The sequence below is a fragment of the Narcine bancroftii genome, chromosome 4 (genome assembly GCF_036971445.1).
Source record: "Narcine bancroftii isolate sNarBan1 chromosome 4, sNarBan1.hap1, whole genome shotgun sequence".
NCBI classification, from domain to species: Eukaryota; Metazoa; Chordata; class Chondrichthyes; order Torpediniformes; family Narcinidae; genus Narcine; species Narcine bancroftii.
The window spans coordinates 193,620,894-193,633,686 of record NC_091472.1 but is presented as its reverse complement, the minus strand read 5'-3'; the positions used below and the strand labels follow the sequence as shown (position 1 = coordinate 193,633,686).

The 12,793-nt window shown below is 35.1% G+C and overlaps 1 protein-coding gene across 1 annotated transcript in view; it reads left to right on the top strand.

Moving 5' to 3' along the window:
- Window positions 1-12,793, top strand: part of LOC138761401 (BICD family-like cargo adapter 1) — a 145,869-nt gene that overhangs the window by 97,861 nt on the left and 35,215 nt on the right. The gene's annotated exons all lie outside the window — the stretch shown is intronic.

Below are 12,793 nucleotides of genomic sequence, written 5' to 3'. Positions count from 1 at the left end.
GACCTAGAGGAGCAAATCTGTAGGGAGATAGTAGATATTTGTGATAAGCACAGGGTTGTAATTATGGGAGATTTTAATTTTCCACATATAGATTGGGAAACACATTCTGTGAAAGGACTGGATGGGTTAGAGTTTGTGAAATGTGTGCAAGATAGTTTTTTACAACAATATGTAGAGGTGCCGACCAGAGAAGGAGCAGTGTTAGATCTACTGTTGGCAAATGGGATGGGTCAAGTGACGGAGGTTAGTGTTGGCGAGCACTTCGGGTCCAGTGATCATAATGCCATCAGCTTCAATGTCATTATGGAAAGAGAGAAGTCAGGGCCAAGGGTTGAGTGTTTTGATTGGGGAAAAGCTAGATTTGAGAAGATGCGAAAGGACTTGCAGGGTCAATTTGTTTTATGGGCAGGATGTAGTAGAGAGATGGAAGTCTTTTAAAGATCAGATTTTGAGAGTGCAAAAGCTTTATGTTCCTGTTAGGTTAAAAGGAGGGGCAAAAGGTTTGAGAGAGCCGTGGTTTTCAAGGAATATTGGAAACTTGGTTCGAAGAAAAAGGGAGGCGTACATTAGATATAAGAAGCATGGAGTTAAGGAGATGTTTGAAAGATACATTGAATGTAAGAGGAATCTTAAGAGAGGAATTAGGAAAGCTAAAAGAAGGTACGAGGAAACTATGGCAAGCAGGGTGAAAACTAATCCAAAAGAGTTCTACAAATATGTTAATGGTAAGAGGAAAGCTAGAGACAAAATTGGTCCCTTAGAAAATCAGAGCGGAAAACTGTGTGTGGAGCCTAGAGAAATGGGGGAGATATTGAACAGTTTCTTTTCTTCAGTATTCACTAAGGAGAAGGATATTGGGAGATGTGAGATTAAAAAAAAGCAAATTGGGTAAATATGGGGAATATAGAGATTACAAAAGGTGTAGTTTTAAGGCTTTTGAAGAATATAAAGGTGGATAAGTCTCCGGGACCAGACGGGATCTTCCCCAGGACATTGAGAGAAGTGAAGGAGGAAATAGCAGAGGCTCTGGCAGTAATTTTCCAAATGTCATTAGATATGGGGATAGTGCCGGAGGATTGGCGCATTGCGCAAGTGGTTCCGTTATTTAAAAAGGGTTCAAGGAGGAAGCCTGGCAACTATCGGCCTGTAAGTTTGACGTCTGTGGTAGGTAAATTAATGGAGAAAATTCTTAGAGATAGTACTTATAAACATCTGGATAGACAGGGTCTGATCAGGAGCACTCAACATGGATTTGTGGGAGGAAGGTCACGTTTGACCAATCTGATTGAATTTTTTGAAGAGGTGACTAGGAATGTGGATGAGGGTAGCACAGTGGATGTTGTCTATATGGACTTCAGTAAGGCCTTCGATAAGGTACCACATGGAAGGTTAGTTAGGAAGGTGCAGTCTTTAGGTATAAATTTTGAGATAGTCAAATGGATTGAACATTGGCTGAAAGGGAGAGGCCAGAGAGTGGTAGTGGATAATTGTCTGTCAGGTTGGAGGCCGGTGACCAGTGGTGTGCCTCAAGGATCTGTATTGGGCCCATTGTTGTTCGTTATAAACATTAATGATCTAGATGATGGGGTGGTGAATTGGATTAGTAAATATGCAGACGATACTAAGATAGGTGGAATAGTGGATAATGAAGAAAGCTTTCAAGGATTGCAGAGGGATTTGGGCTGCTTAGAAAAGTGAGCTGAAAAATGGCAGATGGAATTTAATGCTGATAAGTGTGAGGTGCTTCATTTTGGTAAGAAGAATCAGAATAGGACATACGTGGTAAATGGGAGAGCATTGATGAATACAGAAGAGCAGAAGGATTTAGGAGTAACGGTACATCGTTCCCTGAAGGTAGAAACTCACGTGAATAGGGTGGTGAAGAAGGCTTTTAGTATGCTGGCCTTTATCAATCATTGCATGGAATATAGGAGTTGGGAGGTGATGTTGAGATTGTATAAGACGTTGGTACGGCCTAATTTGGAGTTCTGTGTGCAGTTCTGGTCGCCTAATTATAGGAAGGATATAAACAGAGTGGAGAGAGTGCAGAGAAGGTTTACCAGAATGTTACCTGGGTTTAAGCATCTAGAGTATAGGGAGAGATTGGACAGATTAGGTCTTTATTCTTTGGAGCGTAGAAGGTTGAGAGGGGATTTGATAGAAGTATTTAAGATTATGAAAGGGATAGACAGAGTGGATATGGATAGACTATTTCCGTTAAGAGGAGGAAAGATTAAAACAAGAGGACATGAGTTAAGAATTAGGGGCAGAGGTTTAGAGGTAACATGAGGGGGAACTTCTTTACTCAGAGAGTGGTAGCCGTGTGGAATGAGCTTCCGGGAGAAATAGTGGCGGCGGAGTCAATTGTATTATTTAAGAAAAGGTTGGACAGGTATATGGATGAGAAGAAGATGGAGGGTTATGGGCATTGTGCAGGGAGGTGGGACTAGAAAGGGGTGTTTGGTTCGGTGCGGACGAGAAGGGCCTAATGGCCTGTTTCTGTGCTGTAATTGTTATGTTATATATGTTATGTTATGTGTAGTCCACTTCAAATTTGTAATATTTTTATATACTGAATAATCACCTTTACAAATTGGTAAAATTTCACTTTTAGCCCAATTTACTTTGTAACCAGATAATTGGCCATAAATTTCTAAACATTCTTGAATTGCAGGTAAAGAAATATCCGGATCCACTAAATATAATAAAACATCATCAGCAAATAAATTAATCTTATATTCCTCATTCAGAACTCTCATACCTTTAACATTTTCATTTTAACGTATTAATTGTGCTAAAGGTTCAATAACTATAGCAAATAAAGCAGGTGACAACGGACATCCTTGTCTAGTATATCTTGTCACACTAAAAGATTCTGAAATTTGGCCATTAACAGCAATTCTAGCCTTCGGGCTATTATATAAAATCTTTATCAACCCAATAAATGAAGAACCAAAACAAAATTTCTCAAGTACTTTGAACAGAAACTTCCATTCCACTCTATCAAAAGCCTTTTCTGCATCCAATGAAACCACTATTGGATAATTCAACTGAAATTTAGATTTATTTATCAAGGTTATTAACCGTAAAATATTATCTGATGCATGCCTGTTTTTTATAAATCCCGTTTGATCACCATGTATAATTTTAGGCAGATATTGAGCTAATCTATTAGCCATAATTTTAGCTACAATTTTATAATTACATTTAACAACGAAATTGGTCTATAAGAAGAAACCTGTAAAGGGTCTTTATCTTTTTTTGGTATAACCATAATTATTGCATTAGAACAAGACTCAGGTAATTGAAAAGTATTGTAAGTTTGTTGTAATACATCCTTATAAATAGAAGATACATCAGCATAAAAAACTTTATAAAACTCTATAGAAAACCCATCTTCACCAGGTGCCTTTCCATTCGGCATGTCTCTTATTGCCCTTTCTATTTCATCTTCTGTAAAAGGTTTATCTAACTCTTGTCTGACTTCTTGATTCAATTGTGGCAAGTTAATATTTTCCAAGAAAGAATCTATTGCGTCTCCAGTTACATCTTTACATTCCGAAGTATACAATTGTTTATAGAAATTACAAAATTCCTCATTAATCTCCTTTTGATTAAAAGTAATACCTGATATCTTTCTAATCGCTGGTATAATCCTAGATAATTGTTCCTTTTTTAATTGCCATGACAAAACTTTGAGCTTTCTCACCCCATTCATAAAACTTATGCTTAGTTCGATTCATTAAACATTCAAACCGATATGTTTGTAATTCATTATATTTAAATTTTTAATTAGTTAACTGATTCTTTTGCGTTTCGGTAGCATGTTTTTGAAATTCTTTTTCAGTAGCAGTTATCTTTTCCTCTAAGTCTTCAATCTCTTTAATTCTCTCCTTCTTTACTTTAGAGGCATAACTGATAATTTGGCCTCGCAAAAAAGCTTTCATTGCATCCCATAAAACAAAATGACTAGAAACAGAATTACAGTTAATACCAATAAAAATTTCAATTTGCTGTTTTTAAAAAACTAATAAATTCTGGTTTTTGCAATAGCATAGTATTAAATCTCCATCTTGAAGCTTTCTGAACATCTTGTGAACTCAAATATTCTAATAATGATAATGAATGATCCGAAACCAATCTAGCCTTATACTCCACAGATGTAACCCTATCCTGCAAATGTGCTGATATTAAAAAATAATCAATTCTAGAAAAAGAATTATGTCGTGAAGAATAAAAAGAAAAATCTTTCTCTGTAGGATTAACTCTTCGCCAAATATCAATTAAATTCAAATCTGCCATCATATTAGTCACTTGAATTGCCATCTTAGACTTCTTAATTACCCTTGGGTACTTGTCCAATAAAGGCTCCAACACCACATTCAAATCTCCCCCAATCATCACATTAGAGTTCGATTGTCCAAGTAATAAAGTCATATCCACAACAAAAGCTGTATCCTCAACATTAGGAGCATAAACATCAAGCAAAGTCCATGCCTCATTAAAGATTGTACAATTTAATTTTAATAATCTTCCGCCATTTTTCTCTTCATTCTGTAACTGAAATGGTAGATTCTTATGTACCAAAATTGCCACACCTTTTACCTTAGAATTAAACAAAGAATAAAAAACTTGCCTAACCCATTCACGTTTGAGTTTCAAATGTTCCTTATCTGTTAAATGAGTTTCCTGTAAAAAAGCAACATCAACTTTTATTTTTTTTAAATAAGCCAGTACTTTCTTATGCTTAATAGGATTATTTAAACCCTGAACATTAAGAGAAGCAAACTTCAATTTAGACATTTCTTACACTCAATAAAACACAACAAGAAACAAACAAAAAAAAGAAAAAAAGAGAGAAAAAAAAGAAAAAAGAACCCCCCCAAAAAAAGAAAAAAAAACCCTTAATTCCCCTTTGAAATTACAACCAAAAACTAAAAAAAAATAAAAAAAGTTATATATAAAAAAAATTAATTATTTAAAAAAGATTTTTTTTAAAAAAAAAAGCTTCACTCCCTAACCCAAAAATTAAAAAGAAAAAAAAACAGGTCGGAGGTCATAATTACCTCCTCCTGTTTAAACCGCCTAATGCGGTAACTCCCCCAAAATATTGGGTGTGAGATAGCTCACACGCAGCTGATGACTTCTGGAAATTGGTGCTCACCCAGTTCCCTCTCCCAACTCCCATCACTATTTAAAATCTTCTCAACAAAAATAATTTAAAAAAATTTTTTAATCAACTTTGCCATTGCGACCACCGATTCTTCCATTTCTTCCAGAAATCAAATTCTCTTCTTGCAGCTCTGCCCTCTTTGGAGACGTCGTTCCTGGAATTGCGTAATTGGTAAAGACTGAGCAAAATCCATAGCTTCTTTAGGATTATCAAAGAACTTTGGTTGATATTCATCCTGAAAAATCTTCAGTACCGCAGGGTATCTAAATGTTGCCTTATATCCTTTTTTCCACAATAATTCTTTCACAGAATTAAATTCACATCGTTGAAACATAATTTCCTGACTCAAATCCGGATAGAAGAAAACACGATTACTCTGAACCATCAAAGGAGATCTGTTTTGCTGTGCATTTCTAATAGCCATACGTAAAATAGTCTCTCTATCACAGTAATTTAAACAGCGAACCAGAACAGGTCTTGGATTCTGTCCTGAAAAAGGTCTCCTTCTCAAAGCTCTATGAGCCCGTTCCAATATTAAACCTTCAGGAAACTTATCTTGTCCCAACACTTGTGGAATCCATTCAGTAAAAAATTTTCTTGGATCTGGCCCTTCTATGCCTTCTGGCAAGCCGACAATTTTCACATTATTCCGTCTGGATTGGTTCTCCAAATTATCAACCTTTTTTGCTAAATTTTTATTCTGAATCTGTAGCGTTTCAATTGTTTTATTCACATCTTGCAATTGATCTTAAACATCAGATAATCCTTGATCACACATCTCCAGTCTTTCAATAGTTTCGACTTTAAAAGCTCCATAATCAGCCATCTGTTGAGTATTGACATTAATCTTAGAAGTAAGATTATTCATAGAATCACCTAAATGCATCATTGAAGAAAATATCTTATGTTCAAGACTCTTGAAAAGTAAATCAACATCAGTAGATCCAGACATGGTGGGATCCTGCTGTTCTTGTGGAATCAGAGGACCTTCTATCCCTTCTTTTAATTTAGTAGCTTTTCTTGCAGTTTGACTCCGTGTAAGAGCCCCTGCCACAGACCCCCCAGAAGTATCAGGAGGCTGATGATCAGGGTTATCTTTGATCCAAACCTCCTTTAAAAGCTTTGTTACATCAGTATCTGGAAGAGCTGTTATAACTGGTGGTATAGCAGTCAAATAACAACTCTTTAACTCTCCAACTGGTGGCGCCCCAGCTAATTCAGCAGTCAAAGTCTCAGTAGACGTTGTTTGAAATACTGGCATCCGGCCAGCCCTTTGTTCTAAAGGCAGCTGAAAACGACCTTCAGAAAGACTTACAGAATCAGAATGGAGCTCCAAGGGCAAATTCTTCGCTTCTTTTCCTGGATCCATTTCACGCTGAGTCGTGGCTTTTTGTAAACAAGCAGGCTCAGATAATTACGGAAAATATAATTTTTTAACAATCTGTTGATGTTTCCTTTTACCTCTTTTTAAAAAATGTACCATTAGGTATTAATTCAACACCTCATACTATTTATAAACTTTTTTAAAAAGTTTTAACGGGCACTTAAAGACAAAACAATAAGTTAGAGTCAGGAGAGGACTGGAAGGCACGTCTGTTCCTTACGCCATCTTGCCACGCCCCCCCATTTATTCATTTCTATATACCATTGTTGTATTCTCAAATTATCTTCTAATTTCCAGGTTGACATAATACATTTTTTTTGCTACGGCTAGAGCTATCTTAACAAATCTTTTTTGTGCACCACCCAAATCAAGTCCAAATTCTTTGTTTTTTATGTTACTTAGGAGGAAGATCTCTAGGTTTTTTGGTATATTGTTTTCTGTAATTTTATTTAATATCTGGTTTAGATCTTCCCAAAATTTTTCTACTTTCTCACATGTCCAGATTGCATGAATTGTTGTTCCCATTTCTTTTTTACAACGAAAACATCTGTCAGATACTGTTGGGTCCCATTTATTTAACTTTTGAGGTGTAATGTATAGCCTGTGTATCCAGTTATATTGTATCATACATAACCTCGTGTTTATTGTATTTCTCATCGTTCCAGAGCATAACTTCTCCCATGTTTCCTTCTTTATCTTTATATTTAAATCTTGTTCCCATTTTTGTTTAGTTTTACCATTTGTTTCCTCATTCTCCTTTTCTTGCAGTTTAATATACATATTTGTTATAAATCTTTTGATTATCATTGTATCTGTAATCACATATTCAAAGTTACTTCCCTCTGGTAACCTCAAACTGCTTCCTAATTTGTCCTTCAAGTAGGATCTCAGTTGGTAATATGCCAACACTGTATCTTGAGTTATATTATATTTATCCTTCATTTGTTCAAAGGATAATAATCTATTTCCTGAAAAACAATTTTCTATTCTTTTGATCCCTTTTTTCTCCCATTCTCTAAAGGAAAGGTTATCTATTGTAAAAGGGAGTAACTGATTTTGCGTCAGTATTAGTTTTGGAAATTGGTAATTTGTTTTATTCCTTTCTACATGAATCTTCTTCCAAATATTGAGTAGATGATGTAATACTGGAGAACTCCGACGTTGTACCAATTTTTCATCCCATTTATATAATACATGTTCAGGTATCTTTTCCCCTATTTTATCTAGTTCTAATCTAGTCCAATCTGGCTTTTCCCTTGTTTGATAAAAATCTGATAGGTATCTTAATTGTGCGGCTCTATAATAATTTTTAAAGTTTGGCAGTGTCTTGGGTAAACTTGTACCTCTCACTTTGTTCGTTTTAGATTGGTCACAGTGTTTGAACTACCGAAAGAAAATAGACACACACACCGAGAGCAGTTCAGATTATACAAATGTTTATTACAAATTCAAAAGCTGATTTCACACTACAATATGTAAGCCCTTCTCAACTATACTTATCAATGCTTGGACTGGTCCCAACTGCCGAAGCAAGGCAATGGCTGCACACTTGTAGTAGGTTGTCAGAGCGCTGGTAGCAGCTTCTCCACCTCCCCTGACCGGGACGTTGGCTGGACTTCAGAAGTTCTTCTTCTTCGTGCTGAGAGATGTTGCCACCTCTCGGAGAGTCTCTCTCTTCAGCAGCGGGACCTTGCCTTTTATTACCCAAAAACTGTTTACCCAAGCACCTATTCCCAGCACAGCATGAAAGTTAAGCAAGCAAGCTAGCATGCTAGGTTAATTAACGAATAACATAATTTTCAGCTTATCATTTTTAATACAATGGTTTATTCTACATCAAGGCTAGGCTCTGACAGTCTGTGACCAAAACAAGCAGGAAGATTAAATGTTCTCGGTACACAGATGTCCTTTCTTCAGATAACAGCATCTCTGGCCCCTCGGTGCAATTTTGCTTATGTCTGCTGAGTCTAAAAACAATTAGGTTCTCAGCCTTGCAGAACCCAAAGCTGCAAGTTTTAAAACAAAAATAGATTCTCAGCTCTACAGAACCAAGAACTGGAAATTAAGAAAAAACAGGTTAACTAAAATAGGTTAGAATCTTCCATTACAGGCAGTTGTAAGCCTCCTTGTTTATACCATTCTGTTAATTTATCTAGTGCTATCCTCGGTTTCCCCCCTTTCCATAAAAATTTCCTTATTATTTTCTTTAACTCCTTGAAGAATTTCTCTGTCAAGTGTATTGGCAATGCCTGAAATAGGTATAGTATCCTTGGGAAAATGTTCATTTTAATACTGTTTATCCTTCCTATTAGTGTTAGTGGTAAATCTTTCCAATGCTCTAAATCGTCCTGTAATTTTTTCATTAGTGGATAATAATTGAGTTTATATAGATGGCCGAGATTTTTATTTATTTGTATACCTAGATATCTTATTGCTTGCATTTGCCATCTGAATGGTGATTCCTTCTTAAATTTTGAGAAATCCGCATTATTCATTGGCATTGCTTCACTTTTATTTACGTTAATCTTGTAACCCGACACCTCTCCATATTCCATCAATTTCTTATATAATTCTTTTATTGATAGTTCTGGTTCTGTTAAGTATACTATAACATCATCTGCAAATAAACTGATTTTATATTCCTTGTCTTTTATTTTTATCCCTTTTATATTATTTTCTGTTCTTATCAATTCTGCAAGTGGTTCTATAGCTAACACGAACAATAAGGGTGATAGTGGGCATCCCTGTCTTGTTGATCTGCTTAAATTAAATTGCTTTGATATGTATCCATTTACTGTCACTTTCGCCAATGGCCCCTTATATAATGCTTTAATCCAATTAATATACTTCTCTGGTAAACTGAACTTTTGCAATACTTTGAATAAATAATTCCATTCTACTCTGTCAAAGGCCTTCTCTGCATCTAAAGCAACTGCTACTGTTGGCGCTTTACACCCTTCTACTGCATGAATTAAGTTAATAAATTTACAAATATTGTCTGTTGTGCATCTTTTTTAATAAATCCAGTTTGGTCTAGATTTACCATTTTAGGTACATAATCTGCTAATCTGTTTGCTAATAGTTTAGCTATTATCTTATAATTTGTGTTAAGTAATGATATTGGTCTATATGATGCTGGGGCGAGTGGATCTTTCCCTTGCTTTGGTATTACTGTAATTATTGCTGTTTTACATGAATCTGGTAAGCTTTGTGTTTTGTCAATCTGGTTGATTACTTCCAGGAGGGGAGGAATTAATAAATCTTTAAATGTTTTATAGAATTCTATTGGGAATCCATCCTCTCCTGGTGTTTTATTATTTGGTAGTTTTTTTATTATCTCTTGTATTTCTACTATTTCAATTGGTTCTGTTAATTTATTTTGTTCCTCTATTTGTAATTTTGGTACTTCAATTTTAGTTAAAAATTCATCTATTTTGCCTTCTTTCACTTCGTTTTCAGTTTGGTATAATTGTTCATAGAATTCTCTAAAGTTTTCCTTGATCTCCGTTGGATTATATGTGATTTGTTTGTCTTTTTTCCTTGATGCCAATACCATTTTCTTAGCTTGTTCTGTCTTAAGCTGCCATGCTAGAATTTTGTGTGTTTTTTTTTCCCCAGTTCATAATATTTCTGTTTTGTCTTCATTATGTTCTTCTCCACCTTATATGTTTGTAGTGTTTCATATTTTATTTTTTTATCTGCCAATTCTCTTCTTTTAGTTGTCTTCCTTCATTGCTAATTTGTTTTCTATATTTACTATTTCCCTTTCCAACTGCTCTGTTTCCTGATTATAGTCCTTCTTCATCTTGGTTACATAACTTATTATTTGCCCTATAATGAACGCTTTCATTGCATCCCATAGTATAAACTTATCTTTCACTGATTCCGTATTTATTTCAAAGTACATTTTAATTTGTCTTTCAATGAATTCTCTAAAATCCTGCCTTTTAAGTAGCATGGAGTTTAATCTCCATCTATACATTCTTGGAGGGAAGTCCTCTAACTCTATTGTCAATATCAAGGGTGAATGGTCCGATAATATTCTAGCTTTATATTCTGTTTTTCTTACTCTATCTTGCATACGAGCTGATAACAGAAATAGGTCTATTCTTGAATATGTTTTATGTCTACCCGAATAATATGAATATTCCTTTTCCTTTGGGTGTTGTTTCCTCCATATATCCAAAAGTTGCATTTCTTGCATCGATTTAATTATAAATTTGGTTACTTTGTTCTTTCTGTTAATTTTTTTCCCAGTTTTATCCATATTTGAATCCAAATTAAGGTTGAAATCCCCTCCTATTAATATGTTCCCTTGCGTGTCTGCTATCTTCAAAAAAATATCTTGCATAAACTTTTGATCTTCTTCGTTAGGTGAATATACATTGAGTAGATTCCAAAACTCTGAATATATCTGACATTTTATCATTACATATCTCCCTGCTGGATCTATTATTTCCTCTTCTATTTTAATTGGTACATTTTTACTGATTAATATAGCTACTCCTCTTGCTTTTGAATTATACAACACTGCTGTTACATGTCCTACCCAATCTCTCTTTAATTTCTTATGCTCTATTTGAGTTAAATATGTTTCTTGCACAAATGCTATATCAATTTTTTCTTTTTTCAGTAAATTTATCAGTTTCTTCCTTTTGATTTGTTTATGTATTCCGTTAATATTTAAAGTCATATAGTTCAACGTCGCCATTTCATACTTTGTTTATCTTCCCTTTCCGTTTCCTCATCATCACCTTTCCTTCTTATCCATTTCTGCTTTCTTGTTTTGAACACTTGATAAGACAACATTTCTAAAATATCAAACATTTTCCTTTTTCTCCTATTTAAAATTTCTTTAACCCCATTCTCCCCTCCCCCTCCTGAGTTGCCCTTTATCCCTTGTCGGGCAACCACATCTCCCCTCTCCATTTGGATTTGCGAATTCACTCCCAAGCGTCAACTGATTTTGCAGTGACCGTAACTCCTCCCCACCCAGCCCCCCCCCCCCGGAAAAGATTTCAATTTTCAAGGTCACTCTTTTAATTCCCTCCTTATTCCCTCTATTCCCTTTCATTCCCTTATTAATTCTTATCTATACTCTATATATTTTCCTCTAAATACGGATACATTCATGTATACACACTATATATATACATATATATACACACATACATATAGTTCGTGGTCATTTTTACTCTCATTACATGTCTTCATCTCTCTGCTTGTTTTGTAGTTCTGCAAATTTTCGGGCTTCCTCTGGATCCGAGAATAGTCTGTTTTGTTGCCCTGGAATAACTATTTTAAGTACCGCTGGGTACTTTAACATAAGTTTATATCCTTTTTTCCATAGGATTGTTTTTGCTGTATTGAACTCCTTCCTCTTCTTCAGGAGTTCAAAACTTATGTCTGGATAGAAAAAAATTTTTTGACCTTTGTATTCCAGTGGCTTTTTGTCTTCTCTTATTTTCTTCATTGCTTTCTCCAATATATTTTCTCTTGTTGTATATCTTAAGAATTTAACTAAAATGGATCTTGGTTTTTGCTGCGGTTGTGGTTTCGGGGCTAGTGTTCTATGTGCCCTCTCTATTTCCATTTCTTCCTGTAATTCTGGTCTTCCTAGGACCCTGGGGATCCAATCTTTTATAAATTCTCTCATATTCTTGCCTTCTTCATCTTCCTTAAGGCCCACTATCTTTATATTATTTCTTCTATTATAGTTTTCCATTATATCTATCTTCTGAGCTAACAGCTCATGTACCTCTTTAACTTTTTTATTAGATTCTTCTAATTTTTCTTTTAAGTCCTCTACTTCCATTTCTACGATTATTTCTCATTCTTCCACATTATCCACTCTTTTTCCTATCTCTGATATGATCATTTCTATTTTATTAATTTTTTCTTCTGCACTCTTAATTCTTCTTTTTATCTCATTAAATTCTTGTAATTGCCATTCTTTCACTGATTCCATATATTCTTTAAAAAAAGATATATCCATTGTCCTGCCTTTCCCTTCTTCTTCCATTTCTCTATGTTCTTCTTCTTCTTCTTCCTCTGGGTTGGCCATCTGTTGTTTCCTTGTGTTCTTTTTGCTCTCTTCTTTCTTGTTCTCGTTGTTTTCTATGTTCTCCTCCTGTTGCTGTGTTGCAGCTGCCACTCTCAGCTGTGGAGATTCCCCCCTCCCGTCAGTGTGTTTTTTATCATGCTCATCGCGCATGTGCGACTCCTTGCGCATGCGC